Below are 25489 nucleotides of genomic sequence, written 5' to 3' on the forward strand. Positions count from 1 at the left end.
GGAACATTACCTAAGATTACAGTATATGGTGTAGCCGCCAGTGGTAGAGTAAAATGTATGTAACTTTGGCCTTTGTGTATCACCCGTACTCTTGGTGTTGTGTCACATGCCTGACTATCACCCAAATAATATTTGGTCTTCCTATAGATTTTTTTTTCCCTTTCTTTTGTTGCTTCTCCCCTGACCGATGTCGCATCATGTTTAGTTATTGGGGATTTTAGTTGTGTCCTAGTTCCAATTCCCTTTTCCGTATTCCTTTCACCAGTCAGCCCATTTATTATTGTAGGTGTATTGTTCAGGTACACACTTCCAGACTTCAGTGATACACCAGGATCCTCCATATTATGTATAATCCCCTCTTGTATGACCAGACTGGTTTTCAAGAATTGTCCTTAGGCCTGCTTCACTGTTTTCCAGCCTGACTGTCAAGTATATTATATTATAGTAAGACAAGTTTTCCATCCCAATAGGAGATAACTTACGTTTACTTTTTTAACATGACAAATTTTCAATGTCTATTTTTTAATGTGGTTTTTACCCTTTTGTTCCTGCTGCTTTAATTTTTGGTGGGATCAGATGTGTTCTAAACATGCAAATATCAGGACCCTCTAGTTCTTGTCTTTTGTTTGCATATTTGACTATTAGCCTGTGTATTGCATATTGCGCCTGATGTGAAAGTTTTCTACATGCCCATGATAATTTATACCATGTGATTTCTCTATTGAGATGTTCTGGATAAGGAATTTAGGAACACCTAGATGTAATCATTCAGAAAAAAAATGTGTTTGCCCCGTTAGACAATGCCACCATATGTGAAGACATCCATTTAGATAGAATTCTTGTGTAGTTATCTACCTTTAGATGATGGAGGCTCTCACACGGAAACCAAATTGAAAAGATTAGAGACACTGTTCTGCCTACTGTCTTTATATTTGTATTGCTTTTTGAGAATGACAGTATATTCTAGACCAAAATTGTCCCATGGCGTGTGGCCACTCCTTTGAAACTCGCAGACCACCTGTTTGCAGTCCCCTTGTTATACAATGAACTGTTTAAAGCATTGCACTTGCTTCATCAGAAGGCGTTCAACATCAGAAAAGAAGGAGGAGCTGGTTTTGCCACAGAACCAGAATTTCTGTGCACAAGAGCGCCTGTCATGTGCTGGTAACCTCTGACAGTGTGCAGTCCCTTGAGCCCCTTGGCCTGAGTTTTTGGCCACACACACCCCCTCTTTTCCTTTGCTCCAATGGAAGTGCAGTGCACCGGCAGATCCAAGATTGACAAAAGGCACTAATTCTAGGGCCCATGAAAGAGCAGCCTGAGCGTCCTCTGACACCGAATGATGAGTGTTGGATCCTGAGAATGGTCCCGGGTCTGCACAAGATGATCTGTGCCCATGACCAATGAAGAAGCATATTATTTGTAGTGTCTGCAGCAGAGGAAAGACACAGGTGCACTGCCTTGAGACATTGAGACTCTCGAGTGAGCTGTGGGTGTTTGCCAGGAGGGCACTCCAACTAAGCAGTACTTTTCTCATGTAAGGCTTGAATGAAGAGGCCCATGCAAAAGAAAACAACAGAAGAAGATTTGATGGACAATAGAAGCCTGCCAGAGAGGCTTTTTGAACGGACTCTGGGCATAGGTGGTTTCACAAGAGGTTTCCGGGTGATTGTATAGAGTAGGTGTTAAGGAGACTGATTGTTTTGCTGGCATTGTTTTAAAGTACTATTCTGTTTAGTAAAAGCAGAATAAAGTCAATTTTCTGTGGAAAGAGTATTTTCACCTCAGAGCATTGATGAGGGTCACCACTGTTTCACCTGAACATATAAAATGCATAGGAGCCCTAAAGGTGTTACTAGATAATTTTAGGACTTGCTTTCTGCTTAGGGTTGTGAAAAATTATTATTTCATTTGTAATAGTGGTCACTACTTTCTCCCGTTGCCTATATGTTCTTAATAACGTGTTTTCTAGTGTTTTTTTAAACATGACGTTGTCATTTATGGGTGGGATTGTTTTACTCTACCCAATTGACTTCTGCACCCGCTTCCCAACCTATGCCCTTTCCTACTACTGCTTCTTTGCATTCTTTTCACCCTTTTCCTGAACATGAGCAGGTTAAAAGATCAGTATTCGTAAGCAATTCTTTTGTACAGCTTCTGCATCAACACTAGTTAGTAGTGAACATCACTAATTATTGGGTGTGTGATCTTATGCCACCCACTACAGATAGAGGTATTCCTTATTTTTTTCCTGCCATATGAGGCCTATGTGCTACTACATGTGTAAGGAGACGTGTCCCTAGAGAGAGTTGCTAAGTAATAGGATGATGCTACAGCAACATCTTCATGACCTTATGAATATAGACCTGGACTGAGATTAGTATGAGAATAGTTATTGCCTATGTAAGGGCAAAAGGAGGGTCTGTCGTACTTTGCAATTTGGGACCGCGTAGGAGGCAGGGCCCTACCCCTGTCTATCCCGGTATTAGCGAACCGCGAATGGTCAATGCGGTATGTACAAGTGCTTTGTGTAACGTTTTAGCTATGAATGCACTGTGTATACGTTATTATACATCACTACGTGGGTTCCATCTTAGAGCAGTGGCCATCTTATGGTTGCCCTCACATAGGCTACATATCATGAAGCAAATACGGGCCTTTTAGAGCACATGTGCCTTCCTTTGACTTTTCTGTGACCTGGGCAGTTTGGCTCCGCTGCCCCAGGTCAGTCCGGTCCCACGAGCTCCCCGTCCTTCGGCCACCTGTGATTAGCATCAGGGCTTGACACACCATAAAGCCTTTTCATCCTACACGAGCCTCCAGCTAATCTCTTTCACACCTGACTATTCCTGCTTTATGGCTTGTTTTCTAAACAGGAGATGCTCATGTTTATTGGGGCCTATCGATATCTGATGTGGGATCTGAGCCTTGCTGGGTAAATAATTGCGGGCTGGCTTAACTGGAATGTGGGATGGTCATCATGACTCTGCCTTTTCTTTGAAGCCAAAATATGTGAATGACCACTTGTGAAACAGGGGCGGTGTTGCCCAAAGCGTAATATTCTGTATAAAAAGGGAAGACTGGTTTTTGTTCTGGAGACTACCTCATTCAGTTGCTAAGGCTTCTGTGCGACGTAGTCTCACTCATTTGAGTTTAATAAAGATGTCTTTTCATATTTCAGCTTCTTTGCCAAGTTCTTTGTTATATTACCATGAGAGTGGAATTTTATAATACTACGCCAACATGGAAAACGAAGTCATAGGGTGCTACCCCTGGCACCGCTGGGGTCCTAAAATCCCCGGTACTTCAACAGAAATGTGAAGAAAACGTGTTTTTTTACAAAGTTTGAGGTTTGCAAGAGATTTTGGATAACAGAACCTGGCGAGAGCCAGACAAGTCACCCCATCCTTGATTCACCTGGGGCAGTTTTCACTGTACAAATGTGGTTTGTCCATGTTGTGTTTTGGGCTGTTTCCTGTTGTGGGCACTAGGCCTACCCACACGAATGAGGTACCATTTTTATTGGAAGACTGTGGGGCATGCGGGGTGTGAGGAATTATGTGGATCCATGCAGATTCAAGAGCTTTCCATCACAGAAATGTGAGGAAAAAGTTTTCTTTTTTTTTACAAAGTTTGAGGTTTGCAAGGGATTCTGGGTAACAGCACCTGGTAAGAGCCAGACAAGTCACCCCATCCTGCATTTCCCTGGGTGTCTAGTTTTAAAAAATGTATAGGTTTGCTAGGTTTCACTAGGACCCGGCAGAGCTACGGTTCAAAATCTACAGCTATGCACTTTGCAAAAAAGGGTCAGTTTTCACTGTAAAAATGTGGTGTGTCCATGTTGCTCTTTGGGCCGTCGCAGGCACTAGGTCTACCCACACAAGTGAGGTACCTTTTTTATCAGAAGACTTTGAGGAATGCGGGGTGGGTGGAATTTTGTGGATCCATGCAGATTCCAGAACTTTCCATCACAAAAATATGAGAAAAATGTGTTTTTTTTACAAGGTTTGCAAGGGATTCTGGATCACAGAACCTGGTAAGAGCCAGCCAGACAAGTCACCCCTTCCTGGATTTCCCTGGGTGTCTAGTTTTAAAAAATGTATAGGTTTGCTAGGTTTCCCTAGGTGCCAGCAGAGCTATGGTTCAAAGTCTACAGCTAGGCACTTTGCAAAAAAGGGTCAATTTTCACTGTAAAAATGTGGTGTGTCCACATTGCGTTTTGGGCCGTTTCCTGTTGCGGGCACCAGACCTACCCACACAAGTGAGGTACCTTTTTTATCTGAAGACTTTCGAGAATGCTGGGTGGGTGCACTTTTGTGAATCCACCCCGATTCCAGAACTTTCCATCACAGAAATGCGAGGAAAATGTGTTTTTTTGACAAAGTTTGAGGTTTGCAAGGGATTCTGAGTAACAGAACCTGGTGAAATCCAGAAACGTCACCCCATTCTAGATTTCCCTGAGTGTCTAGTTTTAAAAAATGTATAGGTTTTCTAGGTTACCCTAGGAGCCGGCAGAGCTAGGGTTCAAAATCTACAGCTAGGCACATTGCAAAAAAAGGGTCAGTTTTCACTGTAAAAATGTGGTATGTCCAAGTTGCGTTTTGGGCCATTTCCTGTAGCTGGCACAAGGCCTATCCACACAAGTGAGGTACCATTTTTATCGGAAGACATCGGGGAACAAGGAATTGTAGAGCAACTGTTATTACCAATTGACTTTCGATGCATTTCTGCAGTGGCGGCTGGTGACATTTGATAGTGGTGTGGCGTAAAATGAGTGGTGGAGCACACTGCGGCGAGCGAGAGTAGTGAGCGAGCCCGAATGACCTACAGAGTGTTCGGGGGGTTTTCCCACTGAGAAAATTTAGAAAAATGATTGGGCAAATGGTGCATTTTCAAGACTTTCGGAAGCCACTGAGCTAAACAGAAACAGGCCACTGCCTCCCCTCAAACTATTGTCAGTTCCAGGCCCCCTCAGATGCCATATGTGTATCAGCCCAAAAAACTCTGGAAGATCCCGCACATTGGATGTGTGTTGTGCACTGCAGCAGACATGGAAATCATCAATCATGAGAATTGAACAAATGTCCATTAGTTTGCGGCTGCTTCAAGTAGATGCTAGTTTTTGATGCAAACCCTCATCTGGCTATCAAAGCAGGTTAGGCTCTGGGTGAAAACCTTTGGGTTTTTGTGATCTGATCTTGTAACACTTCCATCACACATAGCAAGTCAAAACAGCGATAAGCATTTTCTTGTGCTGAGAAATGCCACTTTTCCAACATAGAACACTTTTGAGCTTGATAGTAAATATGATGCGCCACCTTGCATCACTTTGCGAAAAGCCTTATTAAATTTGAGCCCTAGTCTGTTAGCCTAAATTCTATCCATCTGAGTTCTAAAATGTCAGATGCCAGACTTTATTTTGTTCACCTGTTTGTGAAACTGCTTTCAAAAGTTATATGTAAGAAAATGTGACACAAGAGGACTTCAACATTAGTCAGTATTTGCCATTACTCTCTGAGCCCGAGCTATTTCTTTATCTGTTCCACAAGCCCGCAAAGATCTCTAACCCTCGAGGCTGCTGGATCATAGAAATTAAAAATAATTTTTCAATAGGCAATAGTTGCAGTAGTAGAGTCTGCTTCCCCACCGTTGGTAAATAGGTGAATGAAAACATTCCCTCCCAATGTAGCCTCAGGAAAGCCATTTCACAAAGACATGTCTGTATTGATTTCCCATTTCCATAGGAAAATGCAGCGATGGGCTAGCTGGTTGCAGCGCAGTGGGACTCTACGACTTTGTTAGCCTGTTTTAGAAAACGGGTCATAAGCATCCTGGGGCTACTACAGATTAACAAGGTGTTTAACGGGCACAGAAAGTGAGGGGGCACGATTAGCAAACACACACATTGGATGACTGACAGAAAACAACCGCATGCAGCTTCCAGCTTGTTTATTTGCACCAATCGTTTTAAAATTAATTATCCAGAGAAACAAATTAGTATGTAAGATTTTCCCAGTTTTTGTTCGTACCTCTGCCCTGTCAATTTTTACTCCCTACAGCATGAGAAGAAAAAAAAAGAAAACAACAAATGCTGCATAAAGGGGAGGGAACTGGACACAACACAAATGAAATTAAGCAATAGAACAGCTCCTTGCTAACGTGAGTATTTGACCATGCTAGCTTTACCCGTTTGTGGGGAAAACTGTGCCCGACACTCTCCCCTGGTAATGCAACCCTTCCTTGCTTTTAGAATGCAATTAAACTGGATTAAATAGAAAAGGTCATTATCACATAAAATGCCCGATTAAATATACAGGCCACTCGCAGTTGCAGCATTATTCCTACCAGCAGCACCACCGCTCTACCGCTCTAGACTATAATAACTTTAGAAAATGCCTACCTAGGCCTTACCTGGGCTGCTGGTGAACTGCCGACTCCCGAGTTCACTTTAGTCCTGTATCCGACTAACCTGCAGTCGAGTCAGTGCTGTGGTGGCACTGGCAAGCAGCAACTGGCTGTAAAATGATGGACTGTCTCGGGGGATTCGAGTCAGAGTCGTCTCTGCAGTCCGTGTACGGTGTCTAGCTGCCTGGAGAGTTGATGTCTGACGCAGTGGCTTCCAGAAAGTTCCACCACCAGTGCAGACACGAGCGGGAAGCAATCTGAGGTCGAGTCTGCGCAGACTCGAATCCTCGGCATCCCACCTTCCCCACCCCTTTCCCAACTCATCACAGGGTGGGTCACACCACGCCCTGTAATAAGTTGGGACAGGGCTGGGTGACAAGCTCTCCACTCTCTGATTGACATGGATGGTTAGCGATACCGGGCTTGGAATTAAAACGCCCGGGTATAACTTACCCTCCACGCCATCAGGGGGTGGAGACTGGGCCCTGAAGCTAGGTCTTTGCCGAGCTGATGACATCACAGCCTTCAGGGCTGTGAGGTTGTCAGCCTGGCAAACACTTAGGCTTCTTTGGGCCCGCAAGGGGAGTCAGTCACGTCACATGACATGCTTCCAGTCACGGCGGCGGTATTGGTGAGTGGCCGGGGCTGCTGGGGCAGACAGTGCCTGGCTGACAGTGGCTGTGTTCACTAATGGAGACAAAAGTATATTACAAAATGCGAAGTGGGTCGCACACCGCTCGTCATACTAGCAAATAGCCCCATAGGATTCTGGAGAATGTAGTGACAGCGGCGGGTACACCTATGCCACAAGTAAAAAGTTTAAAATGCCATCCCTGGACACGTGTTTCGAGGTAATTGCCTCTCGTCAGCAGGGAGCAGGTACGTATGCGGGGTGCTGTAGACTGCCAAAAATTATCAGGTATACTACCTCTCACGGCGCGCGGGTGCGGGATCCGGGCTCGTCAACCCATAGCTCAGGGAGCTTTAAATACAAAATGCGAAGTGGGTCGCACACCGCTCGTCATACTAGCAAATAGCCCCATAGGATTCTGGAGAATGTAGTGACAGCGACGGGTACACCTATGCCACGAGTAAAAAGTTTAAAATGCCATCCCTGGACACGTGTTTCGAGGTAATTGCCTCTCGTCAGCAGGGAGCAGGTACGTATGCGGGGTGCTGTAGACTGCCAAAAATTATCAGGTATAGTACCTCTCATGGCGCGCGGGTGCGGGATCCGGGCTCGTCAACCCATAGCTCAGGGAGCTTTAAATACAAAATGCGAAGTGGGTCGCACACCGCTCGTCATACTAGCAAATAGCCCCATAGGATTCTGGAGAATGTAGTGACAGCGGCGGGTACACCTATGCCACGAGTAAAAAGTTTAAAATGCCATCCCTGGACACGTGTTTCGAGGTAATTGCCTCTCGTCAGCAGGGAGCAGGTACGTATGCGGGGTGCTGTAGACTGCCAAAAATTATCAGGTATAGTACCTCTCACATACTGTTCTTTTTACACATCGTGGCATAGGCGTACCCGCCGTCGCCACTACATTTACCACAGTCCTTTGGGGCAACTTGCTGGTGTGACGAGCAGTTTGCGACCAACTTTTGCATAATTTATTACGGCTCCCTTGAGCTAATGGGCTGACGAGCCTTGGATCTGCACCTGTGCGCCATGAGAGGTACTTGACCTGTTTTAATTACATTTTGGCAGTCCACACGGCACCCCTTTACACTGACCTGCTCCCTGCTGACGAGAGGCAACTACCTCGAAACACGTGTCCAGGGATGGCTAACGCAACACATACTGTTCTTTTTACACATCGTGGCATAGGCGTACCCGCCGTCGCCACTACATTTACCACAGTCCTTTGGGGCAACTTGCTGGTGTGACGAGCAGTGGGCGACCAACTTTTGCATAATTTATTACGGCTCCCTTGAGCCAATGGGCTGACGAGCCTTGGATCTGCACCTGCGCGCCATGAGAGGTACTTGACCTGTTTTAATTACATTTTGGCAGTCCACACGGCACCCCTTTACACTGACCTGCTCCCTGCTGACGAGAGGCAACTACCTCGAAACACGTGTCCAGGGATGGCTAACGCAACAAATACTGTTCTTTTTACACATCGTGGCATAGGCGTACCCGCCGTCGCCACTACATTTACCACAGTCCTTTGGGGCAACTTGCTGGTGTGACGAGCAGTGTGCGACCAACTTTTGCATAATTTATTACAGCTCCCTTGAGCCAATGGGCTGACGAGCCTTGGATCTGCACCTGTGCGCCATGAGAGGTACTTGACCTGTTTTAATTACATTTTGGCAGTCCACACGGCACCCCTTTACACTGACCTGCTCCCTGCTGACGAGAGGCAACTACCTCGAAACACGTGTCCAGGGATGGCTAACGCAACACATACTGTTCTTTTTACACATCGTGGCATAGGCGTACCCGCCGTCGCCACTACATTTACCACAGTCCTTTGGGGCAACTTGCTGGTGTGACGAGCAGTGTGCGACCAACTTTTGCATAATTTATTACGGCTCCCTTGAGCCAATGGGCTGACGAGCCTTGGATCTGCACCTGCGCGCCATGAGAGGTACTTGACCTGTTTTAATTACATTTTGGCAGTCCACACGGCACCCCTTTACACTGACCTGCTCCCTGCTGACGAGAGGCAACTACCTCGAAACACGTGTCCAGGGATGGCTAACGCAACACATACTGTTCTTTTTACACATCGTGGCATAGGCGTACCCGCCGTCGCCACTACATTTACCACAGTCCTTTGGGGCAACTTGCTGGTGTGACGAGCAGTGTGCGACCAACTTTTGCATAATTTATGCCGGCTCCCTTGAGCCAATGGGCTGACGAGCCTTGGATCTGCACCTGCGCACCATGAGAGGTACTTGACCTGTTTTAATTACATTTTGGCAGTCCACATGGCACCCCTTTACACTGACCTGCTCCCTGCTGACGAGAGGCAACTACCTCGAAACACGTGTCCAGGGATGGCTAACGCAACACATACTGTTCTTTTTACACATCGTGGCATAGGCGTACCCGCCGTCGCCACTACATTTACCACAGTCCTTTGGGGCAACTTGCTGGTGTGACGAGCAGTGTGCGGCCAACTTTTGCATAATTTATTATGGCTCCCTTGAGCCAATGGGCTGACGAGCCTTGGATCTGCACCAGCGCGCCATGAGAGGTACTTGACCTGTTTTAATTACATTTTGGCAGTCCACACGGCACCCCTTTACACTGACCTGCTCCCTGCTGACGAGAGGCAACTACCTCGAAACACGTGTCCAGGGATGGCTAACGCAACACATACTGTTCTTTTTACACATCGTGGCATAGGCGTACCCGCCGTCGCCACTACATTTACCACAGTCCTTTGGGGCAACTTGCTGGTGTGACGAGCAGTGTGCGACCAACTTTTGCATAATTTATTACGGCTCCCTTGAGCCAATGGGCTGACGAGCCTTGGATCTGCACCTGCACGCCATGAGAGGTACTTGAACTGTTTTAATTACATTTTGGCAGTCCACACGGCACCCCTTTACACTGACCTGCTCCCTGCTGACGAGAGGCAACTACCTCGAAACACGTGTCCAGGGATGGCTAACGCAACACATACTGTTCTTTTTACACATCGTGGCATAGGCGTACCCGCCGTCGCCACTACATTTACCACAGTCCTTTGGGGCAACTTGCTGGTGTGACGAGCGGTGTGCAACCAACTTTTGCATAATTTATTACGGCTCCCTTGAGCCAATGGGCTGACGAGCCTTGGATCTGCACCTGCGCGCCATGAGAGGTACTTGACCTGTTTTAATTACATTTTGGCAGTCCACACTGCACCCCTTTACACTGACCTGCTCCCTGCTGACTAGAGGCAACTACCTCGAAACACGTGTCCAGGGATGGCTAACGCAACACATACTGTTCTTTTTACACATCGTGGCATAGGCGTACCCGCCGTCGCCACTACATTTACCACAGTCCTTTGGGGCAACTTGCTGGTGTGACGAGCAGTGTGCGACCAACTTTTGCATAATTTATTACGGCTCCCTTGAGCCAATGGGCTGACGAGCCTTGGATCTGCACCTGCGCGCCATGAGAGGTCCTTGACCTGTTTTAATTACATTTTGGCAGTCCACACGGCACCCCTTTACACTGACCTGCTCCCTGCTGACGAGAGGCAACTACCTCGAAACACGTGTCCAGGGATGGCTAACGCAACACATACTGTTCTTTTTACAAATCGTGGCATAGGCGTACCCGCCGTCGCCACTACATTTACCACAGTCCTTTGGGGCAACTTGCTGGTGTGACGAGCAGTGTGCGACCAACTTTTGCATAATTTATTACGGCTCCCTTGAGCCAATGGGCTGACGAGCCTTGGATCTGCACCTGCGCGCCATGAGAGGTACTTGACCTGTTTTAATTACATTTTGGCAGTCCACACGGCACCCCTTTACACTGACCTGCTCCCTGCTGACGAGAGGCAACTACCTCGAAACACATGTCCAGGGATGGCTAACGCAACACATACTGTTCTTTTTACACATCGTGGCATAGGCGTACCCGCCGTCGCCACTACATTTACCACAGTCCTTTGGGGCAACTTGCTGGTGTGACGAGCAGTGTGCGACCCACTTTTGCATAATTTATTACGGCTCCCTTGAGCCAATGGGCTGACGAGCCTTGGATCTGCACCTGCGCGCCATGAGAGGTACTTGACCTGTTTTAATTACATTTTGGCAGTCCACACGGCACCCCTTTACACTGACCTGCTCCCTGCTGATGAGAGGCAATTACCTCGAAACACGTGTCCAGGGATGGGTAACGCAACACATACTGTTCTTTTTACACATCGTGGCATAGGCGTACCCGCCGTCGCCACTACATTTACCACAGTCCTTTGGGGCAACTTGCTGGTGTGCGAGCAGTGTGCGACCAACTTTTGCATAATTTATTACGGCTCCCTTGAGCCAATGGGCTGACAAGCCTTGGATCTGCACCTGCGCGCCATGAGAGGTACTTGACCTGTTTTAATTACATTTTGGCAGTCCACACGGCACCCCTTTACACTGACCTGCTCCCTGCTGACGAGAGGCAACTACCTCGAAACACGTGTCCAGGGATGGCTAACGCAACACATACTGTTCTTTTTACACATCGTGGCATAGGCGTACCCGCCGTCGCCACTACATTTACCACAGTCCTTTGGGGCAACTTGCTGGTGTGACGAGCAGTGTGCGACCAACTTTTGCATAATTTATTATGGCTCCCTTGAGCCAATGGGCTGACGAGCCTTGGATCTGCACCTGCGCGCCATGAGAGGTACTTGACCTGTTTTAATTACATTTTGGCAGTCCACACGGCACCCCTTTACACTGACCTGCTCCCTGCTGACGAGAGGCAACTACCTCGAAACACGTGTCCAGGGATGGCTAACGCAACACATACTGTTCTTTTTACACATCGTGGCATAGGCGTACCCGCCGTCGCCACTACATTTACCACAGTCCTTTGGGGCAACTTGCTGGTGTGACGAGCAGTGTGCGACCAACTTTTGCATAATTTATTACGGCTCCCTAGAGCCAATGGGCTGACGAGCCTTGGATCTGCACCTGCGTGCCATGAGAGGTACTTGACCTGTTTTAATTACATTTTGGCAGTCCACACGGCACCCCTTTACACTGACCTGCTCCCTGCTGACGAGAGGCAACTACCTCGAAACACGTGTCCAGGGATGGCTAACGCAACACATACTGTTCTTTTTACACATCGTGGCATAGGCGTACCCGCCGTCGCCACTACATTTACCACAGTCCTTTGGGGCAACTTGCTGGTGTGACGAGCAGTGTGCGACCAACTTTTGCATAATTTATTACGGCTCCCTTGAGCCAATGGGCTGACGAGCCTTGGATCTGCACCTGCGCGCCATGAGAGGTACTTGACCTGTTTTAATTACATTTTGGCAGTCCACACGGCACCCCTTTACACTGACCTGCTCCCTGCTGACGAGAGGCAACTACCTCGAAACACGTGTCCAGGGATGGCTAACGCAACACATACTGTTCTTTTTACACATCGTGGCATAGGTGTACCCGCCGTCGCCACTACATTTACCACAGTCCTTTGGGGCAACTTGCTGGTGTGACGAGCAGTGTGCAACCAACTTTTGCATAACAAAAGTATATTATTTAGAAGTAAAAAAAAGTATATTTTTTTAAATAAATAAAATGATTGAGCACTTTTGGTAACGGGGGCGGAGCCCCAACGCCCTCACGGAGAAACCGCCACTGCATTTCTCCCTTCCAAATGTAAGACAATGTGTAAAAAATATATCACTTTAAAAAAATCCTATAATTCACATGCTAGTATGGGTACCCACAATTTCGGAGATGTGCAAATAGATACTGTTTCTAAACTCTATATTTTGTTCCCATTTCAGAAACACATAGGCGTCTTTCATACCAATTTTTCACTATTTATATTTTCCCATATGAATTGCTATATACCCGGTACACAATAAAAAACCCTTGCAAGGCGCTGCTCAGTTATTGGCTCTGGGTTCCTCGAGTTCTTGGTGAACCTACAAGCCCTAAATATCCCCACAACAAGAAGGGTCCAGCGGATGTAACGGTGTATTGCTTTAAAAAATCTGTCATACTTAGAAGAAGTTACAGGTGAAAATGTTGGACAAATGGTTGTTGTTTTCAACTAATTTTCAATTTTTCCCATTTTCAACTGTTAGTGTCTATAAGAAATTCTTGAAGGATCTACACAAATGACCCCTTGCCGAATTTATAATTGTGTCTACTTTTCGGAAATGTATAGCTGTCCAGGATCCATTATTGCTTTCATAACCATTTTTACCTGTAACTGGAAGGAGGTTGAACGCACAAAAAGTAACAAACATAGGCTATGTCCCAGTAAAATGACAAAAATCTGTCAGTCTCTGAAAGCTGGGCAGATGGTGATTTCAGCACCACAAACCCTTTGTTGATACCATTTGCAGGGGAAAAAACAGACACTTTCATCTGCAGTACTTTCTTCCCATTTTTTCCAAAGCAAAACAAACTTTAGCTGTATTTTGGCTAATTTCTGGGTCCCCTCCAGGATAATAGACAAACCCTTGGTGCCTTTAAATTCCCAATGATGTTGGAAGGAAAGGACGCAAATTTCACGTGGCTACCCTATGTGGTCAAGAGGTTACAGGGGCCTAAGCACAAACTACCCCAAATAGCAAAAAAAAGCTTAGCACAGGGGGGAAAAGGCCTAGCAGTGCAGGGGTTAACATATTTTAAAATGGCTGTAATCACACCTGAGTATTTTGTGTGTCTGCTTAGGTCTGTTTGTTTGCTTGCAGGTATAGGCCTGTTTTTGTGAGAGAAAAGCAAGAAAAAGAGGGAGAGAAATGAGGCGCTCTCAGGAGGTATTTTAAAGAAAACGCATGGCACTTTGTATGTGCATGTCTGCTTGGCGACAAAGGTTCATAAATAACTTAAAAGGGAGGGTTGGTGTGTGAGTGAGTGAAAGGATGAATGGGTGGGCGAGTGAAAAGATGAATGGGTGTGCGAGTGATAGGCTGGATGAATGGGTGAGTGAAAGAGTTGTTCTATAGATGAATGGATGAATGAGTGAAAGGATTGATAAGTGAAACAATCGATGGATGAGTGAAAGAGAGGGTGGATAAATGGATGGATGATAAAAGGGCAAATGGGTGGATAGGTGAAAGAATGGATGGATGAATGAAAGGGAAGATGGATGAGTAAAAAGGGGACAGATTGAGTGAAAGGGTGGATGTATGAAGGAGTGAAAGGGTTGATTGATGAGTAAAATGACTGATGGATGACTGAAAGCGTGGCTAAAGAGATTGATGAGTGAAAGGATGGATAGGTTTGGATATGGAAGGTAGGACAGATGGAATGGTGAAAAACTGCATAATGGATGAAAGGCTGAATAGATGACAAAATGTAAAGGTTAACAGTTGGACAACAGGTAAATGGTAGGATGAAAGGATGAATGGATAGATCGATGGAAGAGACAAGAGATCTCTTCTAGGGAGGGTTGTGAGGAGTTGCTTCATTTGCTTGGTGCCATAAGAGCTTTGGTCCGAAGTGGGGGCATTTACATTTTAAGACTAGTCCTGTGCTGAAAAATATATAGTATTGTGCCAAACAACAGCAATTAACAGTATAGCATTAAGAAGGTGCACCTATTATATAACAAGTAAATGTTAACATATCATTGTGTTTGGCTTTTACTTTGTGTGATTTGTTAGCCAGTTTTGCTTACATATTTATTTATTTATTTATTTATTTATTTATTTTGGCATTTATAAAGCGAGAACGAATACCCGTAGGCGTCTCGGCGCTAGACTGAACGACTGACTCTCCACAGTATGGTGAAGGACCCGGGGAATTACTGGTTGAACAACCAAGTTCTCAGGCTCTTGCGAAACTGCAATAATGATTTGCTTGATCTGATATGCTGAGGAAGCATATTCCAGATCTTGGGAGCTGCAACCGTAAAGCGGCGGTCACCCCATGAAACAGTTTTAGAACGTGGGACCATTAGATTATTAAGACTTGAAGATCTGAGTTGTCTAGTTGGTCTATAGAATTTAAGTTGGTCCTTGAGAGGACGTGGACCTTGGTCGTGTAGGGTTTTATAAAGTATACAAAGAGATTTAAAAGTGATCCTATTCTTAATAGTCAACCAGTGGAGTGTCTTGATGGTGTCCGAAATGGGTGAAAACTTGGGTGATCTTGTCAGGAGGCGTGCTGCCGCGTTCTGAATGGTTTGTAGTTTTTTTATAACTCTGGTTTGACCATTAAGAAAAAGCGAGTTGCAGTAGTCCAAAGAGGAAAGGACCAAGGAGGTTACCAGGGTTTTGGCAGCTACATCGGGAAGAACTGGCATGATTTTCCTTATCATCTTTAACTTGTAATGAGCGGTGGCTGCTACTTTGTTGGCATGTGCCATAAAGTTTAGATGATCATCAAAAATTATTCCCAGGTTCCTAACCTTGGAGGTCGGATTGGGTGGAGTACCGAACTCGGGGGGCCACCAAGGAACAGGCCATTTCGGAGAGAGGGGTCCAAAAATGACCACCTCCGTTTTGTCGGAGTTGAGCTTTAGGCAGTTCCCTGCCATCCACTCTCCTATCTGGTTCATGGTATTTTGAAAGCGTTCCGCCACTTCCGTTCCTTTATCCTTAATGGCCAATACGAGTTGTGTATCGTCAGCATAAGAAGTTAGGCTCATCCCAGATGCCTTTATTATACTTGCAAGGTCCGACACATAGATATTAAATAGCGTCGGACTCAGGGATGAGCCTTGGGGAACCCCACACGGAAGCGACAGCTTAGCTGACTGATATGGTCCCAGTGTGACCACCTGATTTCTATCGGCAAGAAAAGACGCGATCAACTCTCTGGCTAGATGGTCAATGCCTTTCTTCCCGATACGGTCGACCAGGATCTTGTGGTCGACCGTATCAAAAGCCGCCGAGAGGTCCAGTAGTACAAGCAGCGCTGTCATGCCCTGATCACGGGTAGTTCTAATATCATCCGCTGCCTTGAGAAGGGCTGTTTCAGTGCCGTGGAATTTACGAAAACCGTACTGTGTGTCATCCAAGAGCAGGTTTGTTTCTAGGTATTCTGAGAGCTGCTGATTCATCGCCTTTTCTGCCACTTTAGCTAGGAAGGGAAGACTAGCTATGGGCCTATAATTCTTGAGTTCTTCAGTGTCCAGACTGGGTTTTTTTAATAGAGGTTTGATCAGCGTGTTTTTAAGGCAGTTAGGGTAGATCCCAGAGGTCAGTATAGTATTGCAGACCTGAGTAATGGCCGGGGCGGTAATGTCCATCGCCATAGAGAATACTGCAGGGGGGCAGGGATCCAGGGCCGAACCTGATTTAATAGATTTCATGATGGTAATTATTTGATCCGTGGAAAGGGTCCTAAAGCTAGTCAAGGAGCTAATGGATCTGGTGTGAGTAGGGGGGGCCTTGCTGATGTGATTTTGAGAGGAAAAGGCTTGGTAGATGTTATTAACCTTAGAGTAGAACAATTCTGACAGTGCGTCACAAAGTGGTTGGGACGGAGGTGGGTGAAGGTCTGGCGCATTACCAGTCAAAGTTCGTGTAATGGTAAACAGTTGTCTGGTAGAATTTTTGGATGTTTCGATTTGCTCGCAGAAGTATATTTTTTTGGTAGCCACGATCTTGGATTTGTAAGTGGCCAGGGATTCTTTGTAGATAATTTTACTTTTAGAGTCATAGTTTCTGCGCCATTGCCTTTCCTTGTTCCTGCTTATCTGTTTTAAGACTCTTAGTTCTTCGGTAAACCACGGAGCAGAAGGAGTGCTTCTGTTCCTGGAGTAACGTTTAGTCGGTACCAGATGATTAGAGGCCTCGCTAAACCAGTCATGAAATTGGCTGGTAGCGATGATGGGATCAACAGATAGGATAGGGTGGGTTTCATCCAGTAATGCTACGAGTTTGTTCCGGTCTAGACTCTTCCAGTCCTTGAAGGAGGATGTTATAGAAGGTACAGTGTTGTTCTTCGCTGCTTCCTTAATTTTTAAACTGCTGAAGATGGCATAATGATCCGTCCAAGGCATGGGCGAGATGTGTGATATATGTAGGCCCTCTGCGTTGGAGAAAATACCATCTAGCGTATGTCCTGCTTTGTGAGTGGGGGCAGTAACTAGTTGTTTAAGACCCATGATTTCTAGGTCCGAAATGAGGGCAACGGTATCCCTATCCTCCAACTGTTCTAAATGAAAATTCACATCGCCCATAATTGTAACAGATGCTTCTGTGGCTAAGACCTCTGTTAAAACACTGAGGTTGGTGAGGAAGTTTGCTTTGGTCCCCGGAGGACGATATAAAAGTACACCCTTAAAATTATAGAGAGCTAAAGAGTGTAATAAACACATTTCTCATGTGTTTTGGTATGTGCTGCAACTAATTTAGAAGTCATTAGGTATCACTATCACTTGCCCTTAGCCCCGCCCCTAGCCACACTCACTCAACACACCTCGAGCTCATTTTAATGAGTAACTGCACTTTTAATTTGGCTCGTTTCATGCACTGATGTTGCACATTATTTGAGCACCATCCATTACTTTCCTCTGGAAGTCCCAGCCTTTGCAGTAAGACTTCCGGTAGTGGGGAGTGTACGGCCTGTAGCGGCAAAGTGACCGATTGTAGTGTTTACCCACTGCCACTTGGGCCTACAGACAGGGGCGGCTCCACCTTTAGGGCGGAGGAGCGTCGCCCCACTGCTTTCTCGCAGTGCGAGAAGCAGAAGCATAAAATTGTATCATTTTATGTTTTTGTTTCTCGCACTGCCTGGTTGGGGGCGGGCGGGTCAGGGAGGACTGGCTTGCCCAATGGTGTTGGCCCTGACTGTATGGTCGGCCCTCTGGGGCCGACCAAACCAGTCATGCGCACTCTGCATTTTCTCTATGTAGGTTGCATACAGCCTACATAGAGAAAATGGCCTCCCCATACGTGCCTTCCGCACCAATCACAATGCTGCCATTGCAGCGTTGAGATTGGCTTAGGAGAGGGGAGGGAGGCTGCCTGTGGCTGCTTCCTGTTCAGCAGGTAAACGCAGGACCCCGCCAGGAGCTGGACCCGGTAAGATACGTTTTTTTTAAACTAAACTAACCACCCCATACCCACCCCCGTGAGTCATGCCGGCCACCACTGGCTGCAGACAACCCTTTGAGGCAGCGGGGACACCACGCTCCTGCTGCAAAGCCAATGTGGCTGACTGCTGGAAAGCCCATCTCTTCTCCAGCAGGACACTCAGCTGCAAGGAAAGGCAGCCAGCTGGCACTGCCCTTCACCCCATGCATTGGATGCAACAGGGCGCATCACCTACCATCCACCATGAAACTATGGACATCCAGCTGGCAACATAATCATGATTAACCAGTGAAGGATTCTCACTCATGATCCAACAGTGTATGCCTTTATAGCTGGTTGAAGGATGTGTGTGAAGAATGTATGAGTATGTCAGATTAAGGTGTGATGTGATGGGAGGTAGTTGTGGTCCTTAGGTAGATCACAATAGGGGATTATTATTATTTTTCGCAAATTAAACACCGAATGCATATCAATCAAAAATGTTGAACTGTTGAAATGTTAAAATGTTGAGATGATAAATCAAAAACAATGACATTGTATCTGAAAAAACAAGATTTTTTTATAAAAACCCATGTCTTTTGTATCTAAAAAAAAATCTTTTTTACTTTTGATAAATTGAATTGAATTAAAAAAAGAATCGATTTGAGCAAATAAACTTTTGTGAATATTGGGATATTGCAATTTAGGGGAGCCCAGTGAGCTGTAGGAAGCCAATGGTGAATCAGACCTAGGTCGAGTAGGAGCTCTCTTGTAGCTCTTGTAGCTGATACATATATATTTTTCCCCTATTCCCAGACCTCAAAACTATTACTTAGGGGGCACCTTCTAGACATTACACATCACCCACCATCCCGTCAGGAAGGGGAACTGTGCCTGTCTCCGCCCACCTTCCTTGAAAAGTTTAAATATCGCCCGGAGCACACATGTCGCAGGAGAAATCTGGCTTTAAGATCAACTTAAAATGTGACAGAGGTCGAAGTGGGTGGGAAGAAGTAGGGGAACTCTAGGCGGAGAATCAGCCTGGGGGAATAACCTAAGGATTGGGTCAGTGGGCAGAGTCAGAGGTATGTCAAAAGAGCACTAGGAAAAAAGCACCTGCCTAAATTATAGAACCATTGGCCTAATACATAGGTCCCTTGATATTAAATCACTAACTGGAACTGAACCAAATTGATATTCAGGCCATGAGATCACAACCTTGGTTAGCAAAACAACATATTTCTTTTTATTAACATAGATTTACAAAAAATGTTGCGAACAATGACAATACATAATTACACAAGAGAAAACATAGAAAATATTTTTCAGTGTCCCACACATCACTACATTCATACAAATATACATTCATTCCAACAACAACCACAATATCACACATCGGTCATGGTAGTAAGACTGCCAAATGATGTTAAGTAGAAGGTTTGTTTGTGCGTCATCCTGCTGGAAGATAGGAGTAACATGGAAGGAGGTACGCAGAAAATTCAAACGTCAGAGGTATGGCCAGAAAGAGCAAAACATCCCAATGTTTAGTATTTGTTTGGAATTTAACTGACCAGGTACGGTTTATTACATTATTTAATCCAACAAATGTATACACATGGTTATTTAATGTTTAAAATGAGTTATTGACATTAAAATACATTCACAAAGTGGGATATGTTTCCAACCACAGAATGTCCCAAATACACTTAAAAGTGGAAATCACAAGCCATTTGTCTGTGAGCCATGCAGCTTCGGTCATCAGCACTTCTCCCTTTTTCCACAAGAGCAGTTCAAAGATGAAGGGCAAAATATCCTAGTTTGCAAATGTTGTCCACATAATTATGGCTCTTCCATATTTGCCACGTAATACATAATCTGCTGCTTAATCTGACTACATGTCCAGAAAAAGTGTTTCTTTCTCGTTTGGATCCATAGTGCCAATATTGGCAACACACCCCACCCACAACAACAACAGAGCATGCATGCTGAATAAATAAAAACACCACACAACTTTTGTTTGGAAAATTATTGCTGCAGGTTTATTCCATACAAAAGTATGCAATATGGTGGGTTATTTTACGGGCGATCCAAGGGCAGGCAGCTGAACCAACCTATGCTGCCCTGCCCGCCTGATGAGCCAAGCACTGTGGAGAACCCAATCAGTGCTAAACCTTAAAAGGGTGATCGTCCTTACAGGATCATGTGACACATTGGTCCCTTATTACTCACGCCCCTTTCAGGCGCAAAGAGGATGCCAGGATGGCCGAGGGGGGGTATATATGTCTCCCCAGCTCCTCGTCGCGCTGGAAATGACGCACCCAGCGTGCCACAGGCAAAATGGGAACTCCTCCCTGAGTCCCGACGTAAGTAGGGGTGGACTGGTGTCCAAATGGCACTAAGGGGGCCGCCCACTTGGGATGGCTCCCTGCGTGGGCCGCGGGCAGCCACATTTCACAGGGGATGAAATGAAGGAAATGAGAGGAAAGAGAGGGTAAGAGTCCTTTCTTGAAGTCAGGGCTTTCATTCAGCAAGTGAGGAGCGAGACCGAGACAGGATGAGGGGAAATGAGGGGAAGAAAGAGGGGGGCAGCTGACAGTGGCATACCCCGACGCTCCCTGGAACCACCGAGCCTTTATCTTTAGGCCATGGCTATTTATGCCGTCCTGGGGCGCATTTTCAAAATAAAATAGATGCCAAAGTGGGGAACGGATACTATTACACTGAAAAAGTAGGAGCATGCGTGCCCTGCCGATCCCGCCCACTTCGACCACTGGTATGTTATTGAAGACAGTAGGGACTGACCCGAGTTTCATTTGTAACCTCCGAGGTCCAACTCTCCCTACATTGCGTGTGAATTTGGGCAGTAAGACGCTGGGTAACATCTGCAATCAAACAAAGGCGAAAATGATGTCATTTCCCGTTTGAACGATGCTTGACTAACTGCAGAGAGGTAAATATTAGGATAAAACTTTTATTTCATTTTGCATGATCCTTCCTGACCCCAGCACCCCTGATGCTTCGAGCCACTTCAGAAAGCTGGCTAACCCATCCATTCCTGCCCCTAAAGCCAGGATGGGAGTGGGTGTCATATGACCACTGTCCCCCCAAACACACAACGTCAGGGATAAGTACGCCTCCCCTCTTTCACCTGATAAAGGGTTCCGACTCACCTGAGCCGGCAGGGGCGGCACCGGAGCCCCTCCAGTGTGCTCGTGGTCTCCCGACGTCCTGGTTGGCGCACAGGCCGCAGCGTGGGAACCTCTCCCCGCGCGCTCTCCTCCAAGGGGACCCGCAGGGTCGCACGCACTGACTGCTGCGGAAAGCTCCCCTCGCGCAGTGAGCTGAAGCGTAAACACGCCGAGTGCTCGAGGAAATGCCAGATTTCCCAGAAATCTGCGCTCGCGAGCGGACAGTGACCGATGCCAGGACGGACGTCAGGTGCCGTCCTCACGGCTGCCGGGCAGATAAAGGCCTGTGCTCTGCCCAGACCTAAAAGTGTAATCTTGGAAGCGTCTGGGAATAATGTTATATTTCATCTCAATGCTTCGTGTACCAAATGTTCTCAACCTAAACTGTGGGCCTGCCTTGTGCAGAGCAGCGCCATGTCCACGGGACCTGCGCCTCTCCAGTGCGCCAGTGCATGTTAGACTGCTTGGCACCAGCACGCACCTTGGCACAATAGTCTCTTCCAGTGCCAATATCATGCTTAGACATCGTTCAAAACCTTTAAAGTTTGATTCTACATCATCCCGATTAAAAAAGCGCGTCTCTAATGTCACGCCTGCCGGAAGGAAATGCACATTTTTGGCACAAAGTCCTCTATCTCTTTTTTAGCAGCGAGGACTTTAGTGGCTGCTTGGTTACGCTCATGTACCAGCCATGGCATGCCTCTTAAAGCAAAGTACCATACAGACATGCTTTACTTTAGAGATAACTGAACACTGTCCATCTTGTGATCTAAACTCAGTGAACATTTTTAGTAAATCTGGAGCTAGGATTACAGCCAGGCCCCTGTTACCGAGAGTTCTCAAAATTACTTAACTGGTGCAAATCATGGACCCAAGATAATTTTACAAGTTTTTTGCTACTTGTAATTTGAAGAAACTGCTACAAAAGGAAATATTCACCAGAGCAAAATGGAAGAAATTGAAATTGAAATTACCCCAGAGTTATGATATATATCAGCTATTTATAAATACATTTCTGGTGTAATGCAGTTCTCAACAAAGAAAAACCTGTCTCATAATTTTCCTTCTTTAAAAAAAGAGAGCAAACTGATTTTGAACAACTTGTGCTTTTTTAGAACTGACAGGAATGGTCTTTCCCGAATTTCTTTGCCTTCAACGCTCCTGTTTTCTGAATGTGTGCCCTTTATTACTGCTGACCAGCGCTAAAGTGCTTTTGGCCTCTTGCTCAAACATGGTACAATTGGCTTACACCTGATTGGCACATTTAATTTACTTATATGTCCCTAGTATATGGTACTGGATGTGCCCTTGGGCCTGTAATTTAAATGCTAATAGTGAGTTTCAGCACCCATTTACCACCCACTAAAGTAGCCCTTTGAAGTATTTCAGCTTGTAGTGCAGTTTTAAACTGACACTTTGACTCGGTAAAATACACTTTTCTCCAGGTCTAACCCTTCTTTTTTAATACATATAAGTCACCCCTAAGGTTTGCCCCAAACAGCCCACGGTGCAGAGTGCATTTTAGTTAAAAAGTAGGACACGTGATTAAGTTTTACATATCCTGGTATTGGAAAAAAAAACAGAATGTAATTTTTTACTTCTGTAAGTCTTATCTTTCACTCTGCATAGCATTTAATAAGTAATAACATTTGTTTGGAAGCAGGTAGAAATATCATGTTTAGTATCTAGAAAATGATCATTTAAAATCCTCTTTAATGGGAAAGTCCGATTTTAAGACCAAAACTTAAGACCAAATACTAAGTTTAAGACAAAACACTAACTTAAGACAAAATTCTAACTTAAGACAAAATCCTAACTTAAGACAAAATACTAATTTATGACAAAATCCTAACTTAAGACAAAAACCTAACTTAAGACAAAATCCTAACTTAAGACAAAATACTAACTTAAGACAAAATACTAACTTTACTACTACTAAATGCCTTCTGTGAATACCAAAAGGAGTAAGTTTAGGATTTTGTCTTAAGTTAGTTCTGTGAATCGGGCCCTCTGATATTTAACAAATGTAAATCCATTAGCCCATATTGCTGCAGTGCAAATATCCACAAAGGAGGTACCACTCTATTCTGTCCAAGAAGCACATTTGACAAAGAATAGGACAAAATTATTACTTTCTTGATCCGCCTTGCAAATATTGTTTTTAGTGGACTTCTAATATCTTCTAGGCCCCCGAAGGTAATAAAGGATCACGCTTCAAAAACTGGAATATTTGAAGATATATCTTACAGTTCTTATCACATCCATTTTTGAGTTAATAAAATGATCCTCGCCTGAACAAAATGCAAAATAAGAAAGACACTCACCTGGTTCCTATGGGATGGTCTGTTACCTTAAGATTTAATCAAAGCACGATTCAAACTTTGAAAATTTGTAAATATGGAAGTACACACATCAGAGCATTACATTTTCCCATACATCTACCTGATGCTATTGCTACCCCAAATAAGACCTTCCTGATAGGATGTTCTCTGAAACCTCCTGCAAAGATTCAAACAGAGCATTCTTAAGAATGTTTAGAATTAAATGTAAAATCCAAGAAGGAAGCTCATTTTTAAGTATAGGGAAATACCCCTTTCTGTCCCTTTTTGCATGACCACTCCTCATTTTTTAGGTCTCGCTGAGTCAGCGCATGCGCTGCAAGACATTTTGTAGTGTGCTTTTAAAAGTGCTACCCCAGGCTTCTAGTGGCCTAGCGCTTGCGGTCATGCGCAAAAGCGCGCGCGCCTCGCTCCGCCTCTCGAATGCTCACTATGCCTCTCCTTCTTCTTTGCGCGCGCACACAACTCCCGGTCGCGGCTGCACGGTTTCTTTTTGCTCGCTGCCAATGCTTGCTGTTTTTAATGGCCGGGTGATACGAAGACCTTTGCTCGTCATCTTTGTTCCTTTACTCTTGGATTGGTTATGCCCCGTGAGTGTGTTTTTGTTCCTTTTAACGCAGCTCTTCCTTCCGCCTCTCCCACCTTTTTTTGTCTGTCTGACTCTGCCCTCTCTTGTCTTTTCACCGGTACATGTTTTCTCTGGAAGCCGATGCTGTTCTGCTCCATTACCTTCACAGTTGAAGAGCGCGCGGGAGCTCTGCTCACCAGTAGCCGGAGGCTGAGGCCGTAATGGGTGACTTTCAACTCTTAGAACCCTTGCAAACAGGATGCCCGAGCAGATCACCGTAATGGCCAGGGCAGGATGCTGGTCGTCTTTCAGTGCACAGCGCTGATGCTCCTTCTCGGACAAGTGATAAAAGGTGACATTCTGACGAGACAGAAAAGGGACTACGCTCCCACATTCATCATTTCCTTTCGGCTTAGTTAGAGGTGGAGTCTTACAGCACCAAGACAACACTACCTACATGCTGGGCATTGCTTTATGAAACACGCTGTCTTTTCCTAAAATAAGTAAAATATTACTTTTTTGAAAAATCCATGACGTTGCCGCTTGTAAGTCTCGTGACATTCATCTCAACTTCTATTTCAAATTTGAATATAAAATCTACAATGCGGGCCAATTGGACAACCAGACCCAGGGCAATGACAATAACGAGTATCTAATTTGTGTGTCATTTATTGTGTTCTGACGTTGCATTGGAACTTTTAACTTCAACGCCTCGTTAGGGTCAGTAAGCGTTATTACACAATGTTATCCTTAAGTAAAAAGTAGGCATTCCATAACTACCATTTACATGTGGCTCTTTTAAAATTTGCCTTAAATACCTGCCGTATAAAGGACACCACATTATATCGTAGATATGAGCAAAAGGTGATTTACCCTAATAAAGGTCGCAGTAGCAGGTTACCTGGGCCTCTGGTATTTTTGTGCCACAGATTTGATACCAGGGCCCATATTTACTACAGGTCTGGGTAGGCGCGCATGCACCACAAAGCTCCACAATGTGGCACAAACAGAAGTGAAAGTTAACCATTCCACTGCCTCCGCCTCTTTGGGCCAACCCCTGTTGATGCATGCAAAGAGGGATAAGTCTAAGACCAGCTGGCACAGAAACCATAGCTTTTGGAGCTAACTTCAAAGCCAGCTCTATTAAAATAGCATGACCCGTTTTGCGGTAAAGGGCACATTTAGGAATTATATCAGATACTGCACCTACTTCGTACTTGAGATGTATATCATTTGCACTGCACTACGGTTTAAGATAACCATTAACCAATATAAGATTTGCACCTATTGGGCTCCATTCATTGGTCGATTAACGTCTTTATGCTAC

General features: G+C 45.4%; 1 protein-coding gene across 1 annotated transcript in view; it reads right to left on the reverse strand.

Annotated features, from left to right (window-relative positions):
- LOC146806161 (olfactory receptor 51E1-like) overlaps window positions 1–21406 on the reverse strand; it is a 205469-nt gene extending 184063 nt beyond the window's left edge. The window contains exon 1 of the mRNA XM_085623477.1: window positions 21238–21406. The gene's annotated coding sequence lies outside the window, so the exon portion shown is untranslated. The remainder of the gene's footprint in view (window positions 1–21237) is intronic.
- Window positions 21407–25489: the final 4083 nt, after the last annotated feature.

This window comes from Triturus cristatus, chromosome 8, assembly GCF_964204655.1.
Source record: "Triturus cristatus chromosome 8, aTriCri1.1, whole genome shotgun sequence".
Taxonomy (NCBI): domain Eukaryota; kingdom Metazoa; phylum Chordata; class Amphibia; order Caudata; family Salamandridae; genus Triturus; species Triturus cristatus.